The sequence below is a fragment of the Papaver somniferum genome, chromosome 8 (genome assembly GCF_003573695.1).
Source record: "Papaver somniferum cultivar HN1 chromosome 8, ASM357369v1, whole genome shotgun sequence".
Taxonomy (NCBI): Eukaryota; Viridiplantae; Streptophyta; class Magnoliopsida; order Ranunculales; family Papaveraceae; genus Papaver; species Papaver somniferum.
This window is the reverse complement of record NC_039365.1, coordinates 137650510-137661197: the sequence shown is the minus strand read 5'-3', so window position 1 is coordinate 137661197 and position 10688 is coordinate 137650510.

Genomic DNA, 10688 nt, shown 5'->3' with positions numbered 1-10688 from the left:
ACCATACCCGATAGTATGTTGAATGTATCGTATGATGCTTTTTGCAGATGCATGATGAGAATCCTTTGGATTAGCCTGAAACCTAGCACAACAACCAACACTAAAAGAACTATCAGTTCTAGTAGCTGTCAGGTATAAAATATTTCCAATGATAGATCGATAAAGTTTTTTATCTACATTGACTCCTTTCTCATCTCGATATAGTTTACCAGTGGTGGGAATAGGGGTCAGCTTTGGAGTTGACTTATCAAGATCGAACCTTGTAACAAGATCCTTAGCATATTTTTCTTGAGATAAGTAAATTCCATCATTGTGTTGTTGAATTTGTAATCCTAAAATGAATTTTAATTCACCAACATTGCTCATTTCAAATTCCCTTCCAAGAGACACTTGAAAATATTTAGCAAGTTTCTCGGATGTTGATCCTGTTAGAGCATAGCTCGGTTGAACCCACCTAGCGTTGGTATGTCAAGTTTGGTTGTCATATTTTAATGAGTCAAAACTCATGTTAAGAGTCGCTTGATTATGTACTAGAGTCAACTTCGTATAGGTTAGCTTGAAAGTATTAGGATATGATACATTACAAGTATTGTGAAGACTTGAAGATGTGAAGAAGCAAGGAGCTACAACGACAAAAATCATCCTTCCACTTGAGGTTAGTGATATTTGAGTTGAACTGTTTCATTCCCTAACGTATCTTTCAAGTCGTGCATATTGAAAACAAAACTGCGAAGCATGTTTGAACTCTAGATAGACATAGTATTAAGGAATACAATACGAGGTTTATTGCTTAACCATTGAACTTTGTAGATAAGACATCGACATAATCGTTTAAACGCTATTGTGATTATGTATGGGTATGAGGTGAGGATTTCATCTTAGGAAACAATGTTTTACATGTGTTTTAAAGAAGTAAGTTTATAAACTTGTTTATGAATCGAAAAGGAAATCGCCAGGCGTTATTGGTAATGTAATTCATTGCATATCTTGTGAACAACTAATATGTGTGATTTAGTATAACCGCTCATGACTTGTTTATGTTCTTGGTAAAACTATTCACAAAGGCCTGACTTATGTATTGGTATGACTTTTATTAGTGAAATCTATCTTAAGTAATAACCTGAGATGGTATGATCGAGTTTGTGATTTGTGTATGACCGACTCTGGGTAAAGGGGAACTGATCCTAGTAAGAGGTGCAACACATCACAAAGGGGAATCGATCCTTGTATGAGGTGCAGCAAGTTTTTAGCAGAAAGGGGAACCGATCCTATGGACATGTGCAACACGTTCTTAGGCAAAGGGGAACCAATACTATGTACATGTGCAACAAATATAAGTTATATACCATATATATATGGGGAACCGATCCTAGTACCTAGTCAACCGAATTTTGGAAAGCTAGTGTGACTATGCACAGTACTCACATGGAGGTAGAACTGAAACTTGTTTTGGTAACGTTAAACCCATGATTTGTGATTGAATGTTATTTAATCAATCGCATAGTTCTTGAAAGTCAGATGAACCAATTCTAAACTTGTTTGGAAGTGTGGCAAATCGGTTTCAAGGTTGTAAGTATGAAAGAGAACTTACAAAGTTAGGATGTCGACATACTTTGAACATGTGCTCTGTATGTTTATTATTTAATTGTTCAAATTTATTCCTTAATAGCTAAGGGAAGAGAATCCCAGGATCGAAACATATATAAGTTAAGAATCTTTTATTTAAGGTTTTCAATTTTATTTTAGGAAAACGAGAATTAGTAATGTGCATTTACTAGTTGAAGATTTTCCAAAGAGATTTTCGGTCAATATTTTGGACAGAGCATTTCCAGGAATTATGGAAACCTAATTTGGAATATATTGCTTATCTTGAGAATATTTTCGGTTTTGGAAATTCCTTGGTGTCCAAACTTCCTTGTCTATAAATACTTGAAGTTTGTATTTCTAGCAAACTAATCCTTCATGACAACAAACTTCCTTGGTTGTGTTGTTACTGGTGTAGCCGCCTATTCTGAGAGGAGAGTAACCTAATTAGGCGAAATCTCTTACGGCCGCTCAGTTTAAAGTCTTCTTTGGGATTGAGAAGCTCTATTAGTACCGTTGGTGGGAAACTAGATAATTGTGGTTTATCTTGTGTTTTCAATTAATTTGATTGAATAACGGTGGTTGAAATTTGATTGCACCTAGTTTGTTTATGCTTGAGAATCTTCTCTTCTGATATAAAATTCACTCAAACTAGATCGAAGTTTCGACAGGAATCTTTAGACTGTTTTTAGTTCTAAAGACGATCTTGTGATAATCCATTGTTAACAGACGCCGTTCTGTGCGTGATTGATCACAAGAGATTCAAGTTGTTGTGTGCAGTTTCTTATTGAAGATCTAAGAAGATTTGAAGACAAAGAAGATATTGAAGATTTATGATTTGGGGTTCATAATCTTTGGTGTGCACAATACTTGTTTCGGTAAAAAGAGTATCCAATTAATAATCGGTTTATCCTTGTGGTAGATTGGATTGATTATTTGTGTAGATCTGTATCAATGTAATTCTTTGTGATTAAAAGTATTGATTGCAAAATCTTAACAATTACCTTTGGTTGTTAAGATAGATCTAAGAACCTGACGAAGGAGTTTATTGAGATAAACAGAAGAGCCTTTGTCGAACTCACATCACTTGGAATATGAACCAAAGGAATTATTCCAAGTACGTGACTTATTCATAAGTTGGAGGCGTGGGAATACAGACGAAACTAGGTGAACTGTAGGTTTAGTTGCTCGGTCTCAACTATACGAAGTTGGTTTAATTTTGTGTAACGGCTTAATCCTAAGAGTATTCAATTTTGGACAAGGTCCCGAGGTTTTTCTGCATTTTCGGTTTCCTCGTTAACAAAATCTTGTTGTGTCATTTACTTTTATTTTTCGCATTATACTTGTTTTATTATAATTAAAGTAAATTACACAAAAGTTAATACCTATTTACTTGATAAGCAATCCTATTGTGTTTGGTTAAGTCCGAACCTTTTTATCAAGTAAACATACTTCGTTGTTGTATTGTCTAGATCTCGTTTCCATAGACGATCACACGAAGTGTGAATCGATTAGTTGCGTTGTCTCGACTCAGTACATATTCAATCACTTTTGGAGAAAGGACTTATAGGTAGGAAAAGTTTTAGCTTGAGGTATATTTGGGTGCCCTCGCCTTTTCAATTGGTATCAGAGCAGGCAAACACGAAAAGATCTAACAATCTGTGTTTGGTGCGATCCAACCTATAAGAATGAATCTAATAAGTGATTCAGTTAACGTACCACCAAGATTTAATGGGAAAAACTACCCATTATGGAAATCGGATATGAATGCTTTTCGTCAATCCCGAGATTTTAATATTTGGCTATTAATCGAATACGGATACCAACAACCGATGGATTATTCGGAGTCAGAGTTTAAACGCTTAGCGTCTTATACTCTTGAAGAAAGAGCTCTTGCAAAGCAGAATTCGTATGGTTTGAATGCCATAATACATGCAATTAGTCATGATCTTCTACATCATGTGCTGACCTGTATAAATTCTAAAGAGGCATGGGATATTCTTGAGAGCGTATTCGAGGGAGATGAATCTGAAAAAGAAACTAGACTTCTTTCCCTTTTATCCGAATGGGAACATCTCAAAATGGATGATAACGATACTTTCGAGGAGTTTAATTCTAAACTTTCTGAGATTGTCAATGCATCTTTCTTTCTTGGAAAGGATATACCTGAAAAGGAAATAGTATGAAAAATTCTCAGATCGTTACCATCCATATACGAGTCTAAGAAACATGCCATAATAGAAGGTAATGATCTTTCTCTACTTTCTCGAAGCTCTCTCGTAGGAAAGTTAAAGATCTTTGATGGAGAAATTCTGCTGAAGAATGAAACTAAGAAACGTTGCCAAAAGGACAAGGTATATGTTGAAAAGGAGCTTGACTCAACTATTGTACTTCTAGCGTAACGAATGAAGGACATCTTATCTATTGATAAACATGTTCCTGATACACTATCGGTTTGCCATAAAAAGGGAAATGATGAAGTACAATGCTTCAAGTGCCGTCGATTCGGACATATGGAAAAACACTGTCCCAGCAGAAGAAATCAACAGTGCAACAAAGCTTATGTCTCCACTCTTGATGATATTCCGGAGGAAGAATCCAATGAAGAAATATCTAAGTGTAATGCACTTCTTTCCAACTCTAACAATGAAGAATTCTGCGAGACTAATCAACTCCTAGAAAAACGTGAGTTGGAGATTAAGGAAAATAAAAGGTTAAGCCTGGTACTTGAAAACCTTTTGAAATTCCTCTCAGATAAAACTCGTATGGTAAAATCTGGACAAGAAAAATTGGGTGAAAAACCAAGAGAATCAGAAACTAGTTTATCTGATAACATGATAAGTTCTTTATGTGGAGAAAACAATCTCACTTCAATCCTTCTTGAAAATAAACTTATGAAAGCTCTTCGTAAGGGGATAAAGAAGACTGGTAAATTTATGAGATTTCAAAATGAGATTGCACCAATTACAAGAGAAAGAAAGAGCAGAAGGAAACACAGTTTACTGTGTTTATAAGTCATCCGAAAGATGTCTTTGTTAACTATGGTGAGAATAATTCTCACCTCAGCACACACTGATTGTGTTGAAATTTGCATCCTCACTTGTTGCCCAAAATTCTGATTGTGAGGAAGCATAAATCTAGGCAAGTTGTTCATGTCTGTTAGTGAAAAATAATGGATATCTTTTATTTTTGGGAAAAATAGTTTCGATTTCCATAAAACAAATTATTCCGTGATTTTCTCCCATCTTATATATCTTCTTCCTGTCCGAAAGAAGACTATTTTATTTCAATGGAGAAATCGGTAAAAGAAGGGTCATCTCTTGATGATTTAGCACTTTGTGCATCAGTTATGACTGAAACTCATGATGTCTCTCTTCATGATAACTCTCAAGATTCTTTAAGGAAACAGATTCTTATTGTTAAAGGTTGCATTAGATATCACGAGCTGGTGATAAAGGATTCAAAAGAAGTACTATCTAATCTTCGTTCTCCACTGTTTGAGATGAACAAATTATCTACTGAAAAGGGAAGTGCTCGGAAGAATTTGAATCCAGTTTTTGAAAGCAATCTTCACAAGAACTGAGAAGGGAATAATAAACTCCAATTTTTGATTTCTTCCAATGATTGTATTAATTATATTATGAATAAAACTATTATGAATAAAACTATTATGAATAAAATTATTTGATTTATAATTTTCTTGTGATGGTTTTTGATTTACATAGCCTGTGTTTGAATGCTTTGTTATTGCTATGGATGTTTATGGGATGTTTGATTTTGGTTTTATTACCTTGATATTCGATCTCATAATGTTGTGAACCCTTATGGTTTGGGTGACTTTTTGATTTAGCAGGATTAAGTTCTAGCCCATGTTGGTAGGCTTTATCAAAGGATCATGAGGGGTTCTGATAGAAATAATATGTGAAAAAGTCACAATATGTTGAATCAGTTTTGGTTTAGCATAAAAGCATATGTGTTTCGAGGGTTTTCAACTTTTGCTTGCAATAGTTAAAAACCGGTTTTCAGCCTTTCTCTGGTAAAGGATGGTTGCTGTTATTCTTTTGTTTTGCATAAGAATGACAACATAATGATATTTCGATATCAATTCTCCCTGGAAGAAGATGCAAACATATTGGAGAAGCGGATGCGAAATTTGAGGTAACAATCTTGTTAGTTAATTGTTTTCCTTTTTAAGAAAAGCCTGATATTTATTTCATATATTTATTGCTTTTGCTTAACAAAATTTCGGTACAATTGATGTTTTATTCCATGAAGTTTGTATGGATGTGTGTGTGATTCAATTGGTTCCGGTTAAGAAAAACTATTGTTATCTTGCTTTATTGTGTGGTATCAATTGTTTAGGCTTACAAAATTTCGGTGCAATTGTGGTGCTATAATGTCTATGTTGTTTCAATTGCTTCCGGTTGAGGTGAATAATTATGCAAGTGTATTTATTTGGTTTGTATGAATTGTTTATGGCTTAACGAAAGAAAAAGTTTATGGGATGGATTGTTTAGTCCAATTCGATTCCGGATAAGAGAAACTAAGTTTATCTTAGTTTCTCTTATCCGGGTGGAGGTTTCGATTATTCAAGTCTAATCGAATGCCTTAACAAGAAATACTAGTTAATTAAACTAGTACTTGTCTTGTTTAAAAGTGATAGGTCTAAGTTATATGGATAATTAGAGCCTGATGAGAAAAATAGAGTTATCTTTATTTTGGTCTTATCGAACAAAGCGGTTGTATTTGTACAATCGGTTTAGCAAAGAAGCTAAGGTGCTTAGTTGATTTTTGGTTTGCTAAACTATTAGGGAAAATTGCTTCGGGCAATTATTTCCTTGATAACATATCAAAACAAATTACTTTGTAGTTTCAGTTTTGATATTGGTTATCATAAATGGTGTGTGGAAACCTCGTGCTTAATCATATAGGTTTACAAGTCTATTTTGATATTTGTAAGATTCTTTTTGGTTTGTCCTTTATTTTTCATTTCTTTGTCATTTTGTGACAAAAAGGGGGAGTAATATACGGAGTAAACAAGTGATACTGGCATTGATTTTATATTGATTGGTATCACCAAAGGAAAAGGACATTGGTGCTTAAACGTTTATCTAACGAAAGAGTGAAAGCATAGACTAAGGGGGAGTAACGTATCATTACCAAGGGAATTACAAAGACGTGCGGACTGATAAAATCTACATATCTTACCTTTAAGGGGAGTATTAGCTTTGTTATTATTATGTCAACAACGGTATTTAAGGATTGAATGTATACAGGTTATTGTGTTGTTGAATACGGGAATCAAGTGTATGTGTTATGAATTCTAGTAACTTGTTTATACATATGATTATAAGAGTTTTGTCACTAAAATTGACAAAGGCGGAGATTGTTAGAGCATAGCTCGGTTGAACCCACCAAACATTGGTATGTCAAGTTTGGCTATCATATTTTAGTGAATCAAAACTCATGTTAAGAGTCGCTTGATTATGTACTAGAGTCAACTTCGTATAGGTTAGCTTGAAAGTATTAGGATATGAAACATCACAAGTATTGAGAAGACTTGAAGAAGTGAAGAAGTAAGAAGCTACAATGACAACATTATCCTTCCACTTGAGGTTAGTGATATTTTACTTGAACTATTTGATTCCCTAAGGTATCTTTCAAGTCGTGCATATTGAAAACAAAACTGCAAAGCATGAACACTCTAGATAGACATGGTATTAAGGAATACAATACGAGGTTTATTGCTTAACCATTGAACTTTGTAGATAAGACATCGACATAATCGTTTAAAACCTATTGTGATTATATATGGGTATGAGGTGAGGATTTCATCTTAAGAAACAATGTTTTACATGTGTTTTTAGGAAGTAAGTTCATAAACATCGAAAAGGAAATCGTCAGGCGTTATTGGTATTATTATTCATTGCATATCTTGTGAACAACCAATATGTGTGATTTAGTATAACCTCTCATGACTTGTCTATGTTCTTGGTAAAACTATTCATAAAGCCCTGAATTATGTATGGGTATGACTTTTATTAGTGAAATGGATCTTAAGTAATCACCTGAGATGGTATGATCGAGTTTGTGATTTGTGTATGACCGACTCTGGGTAAAGGGGAACCGATCCTAGTAAGAGGTGCAACACATCACAAAGGGGAATCGATCCTTGTATGAGGTGCAGAAAGTTTTTAGCAGAAAGGGGAACCGATCCTATGGACATGTGCAACACGTTCTTAGGCAAAGGGGAACCGATCCTATGGACATGCGCAACACATATAAGTTAGATACCATATATATGTGGGGAACCGATCCTAGTACCTAGTTAACCAAATTTTGGAAAGCTAGTGTTACTATGCAATCCTATTGTGTTTGGTTAAGTCCGAACCTTTTTATCAAGTAAACATACTTCGTTGTTGTATTGTCTCGATCTCGTATCCATAGACTATCACAAGAAGTGTGAACCGATTAGTTGCATTGTCTCGACTCAGTCCATATTCAATCACTTTTGGAGAAAGGACTTATAGGTAGGAAAAGTTTTAGCTTGAGGTATATTTGGGTGCCCTCGCCTTTTCAATTGGTATCAGAGCAGGCAAACACGAAAAGATCTAACAATCTGTGTTTGGTGCGATCCAACCTATAAGAATGAATCTAATAAGTGATTCAGTTAACGTACCACCAAGATTTAATGGGACAAACTACCCATTATGGAAATCGGCTATGCAAGCTTTTATTAAATCCCGATATTTTAATACTTGTCTATTAACCGAAGACGGATACCAAGCTACCTTAGTTTCTAAGCATACTTAGCTTAAATCTTAAATCAGGAGTTCATCTAACGGTGAATATCAATTGCTTTTTTACTAAGCTATCTTAGCTTTGATTGTAATTAACCTTGATTTGAAAGACTATATAAGGGAGAACTCTAGCATTTGGGAAGCCAGATCCAACTATTTTCTTTGTAGTTGCGTATTCTGATCTTACTTTTACTATCGTATTGAGTTTAATCTTCTTTAAGATTTTCTAGAGATTTATGTTCGATAGGTAAGATATAAAAAGTAATCACAACAGTTCTTCGTCTCAAAATCTTGTGATTCCGCAGTAACTTATTCTGTTAATATGCTAGGTTATTGTGAGGTGACTAATATTTCTAGGCTTCTCTTCGGGAGTATAAGACCAGATTATTAGTTGAATTTCCTATTCACCTTGATTTATCTAAAGACGGAAACAACAACCAGAATAGAATTATCTGTGGGAGACAGAATTTTTTTATAAGTCTTCGACTTTGGGTGGTAGCAACTCTTAGTTGTGGGTGAGATCAACTAAGGGAATCACGTGCGCAGAATCCATATGGGATTCAAGAGGCGTAAGGAACGCGATTGTACCTTAATCGGTATGAGACTTGTTTAGGGCTCAACTACATTCCAACCCGAAGTTAACTTGTAGTAGGCTAGAGTTTGTAGCGGCTTAATACAGTGTGGTGTTCAAATCTGGACTAGGTCCTAGGGTTTTTCTGCATTTGCGGTTTCCTTGTTAACAAAATTTCTGGTGTCTGTGTTATTTCTTTCGCATTATATTTGTTTATATAATTGAAATATCACAAGTTGTGCGTAGTTCAATCATAGTTGATAAATCCGACCTTGTTTGTTGGATAAAAATTGATTGACACTCAGACATTGGTCTTTAGTGCCATCCGAGTTATTCTCATATCAATCAGTCTCACGGATTTTTATCCAGTTGATTTAATGATTGTATTGAGAAAGAGTTAAATCTCTTTGATATCTTTCTTGATTGAGTCTCACTTTTAAGTTGGTACTCTCGGAATTATATTGGATTTTGTCCATACAGGTTGCCGAACGAAATATTGGGTGTGGTTGTTGTACCCCCGCGTTTTCAATTGGTTTCAGAGAAGGCAAACACGCTAAGATCTCAGAAGTATGTGTTTGTATCAATCTGACTATATGGACATAAGTGATATCTCCAACGATGCATCACCAGTCCAGAAACATTCAGACTTGGTTCATAGCTTGGATTATCTTGAGAAATATCTTGCTTCTTTATCATTGCCTGAAACTGTGAATAACTTGGAAACATGCCTGGAGGAACAGTTGAACGAACTTTCAGATGAAAGTGATTCGGATGTTGATAAAGAGGTTGATGAGGTAGTCTCGCAATATACTAAGTTGTTTGACCATCTTATAAAGAAAAAGAATTCAACGTCATGTCTGATTGATTCTCTAAATCCTCTCTGTCAACAAAACAAGAAAATGAGAAAACTCTTTAAGGGTTATGATTGTGGATATAATCTTTTAAAATCTCTTCTTAAAGATCGCGAAGAAGATGTGCGTTCAAAAAATTCTGAATGTGAAGATCTTCATCGAAATCTCTTCGTGTTAAAAGAAAAACTTGTAGAATTTGATGCAAGGTGTTTCTCTCAATAAAGTTGTTTCAAAGATAGAGAAAGCAGTTCTTTCGCTCGAGAAAAATAACTAAAGGTTGATCTAACTGATGTTATAGATAAGGTTAATCTGTTGGAATAAGACTTGAATTTTTTTATCTCTATCTCAACCAAATTATCCACTATGTTAGGAGCATGTAAAAAACATCGTAATACACGAGGTTTGGTCTATAAGGGAATAGACGCTCCTAGTATTAGTAAGGTTAGTTTTGTTAAAGCTATTGGCAGTTTCCAACAAAAGATTCTCACTAATGGGCATAAGTGAGAATCTGCCACCAGCAGCTGAAGTTCCAAAGAACAAGGTTCGTCAACCTATAAAAACAGCTCAGATAAGATCAGGTAATAGCATTCCATTCAGTTGTCATTATTGCGGAAACAAGGGTCACCTTCAAAGGAGATGTCGTTTTTGTTTGCTGAATGAGAAACTTCATAACATCCTTGTTTGGATGTCTAAAGAAGTGATCAAACCTGTATCTCATATTATTGGTTGTGATTGTCCAACTTTTATACAAAGAAAGTGTTGTGATGAGCCAACCTTTGTTTGTAAAGGTAATACAAAACCTTTTCACAATTGTAACAATTTTCAAAGGGATAATATTATAACGACAGATGACTGTCTTCGTGTTCCAATAAGAAGAAATAC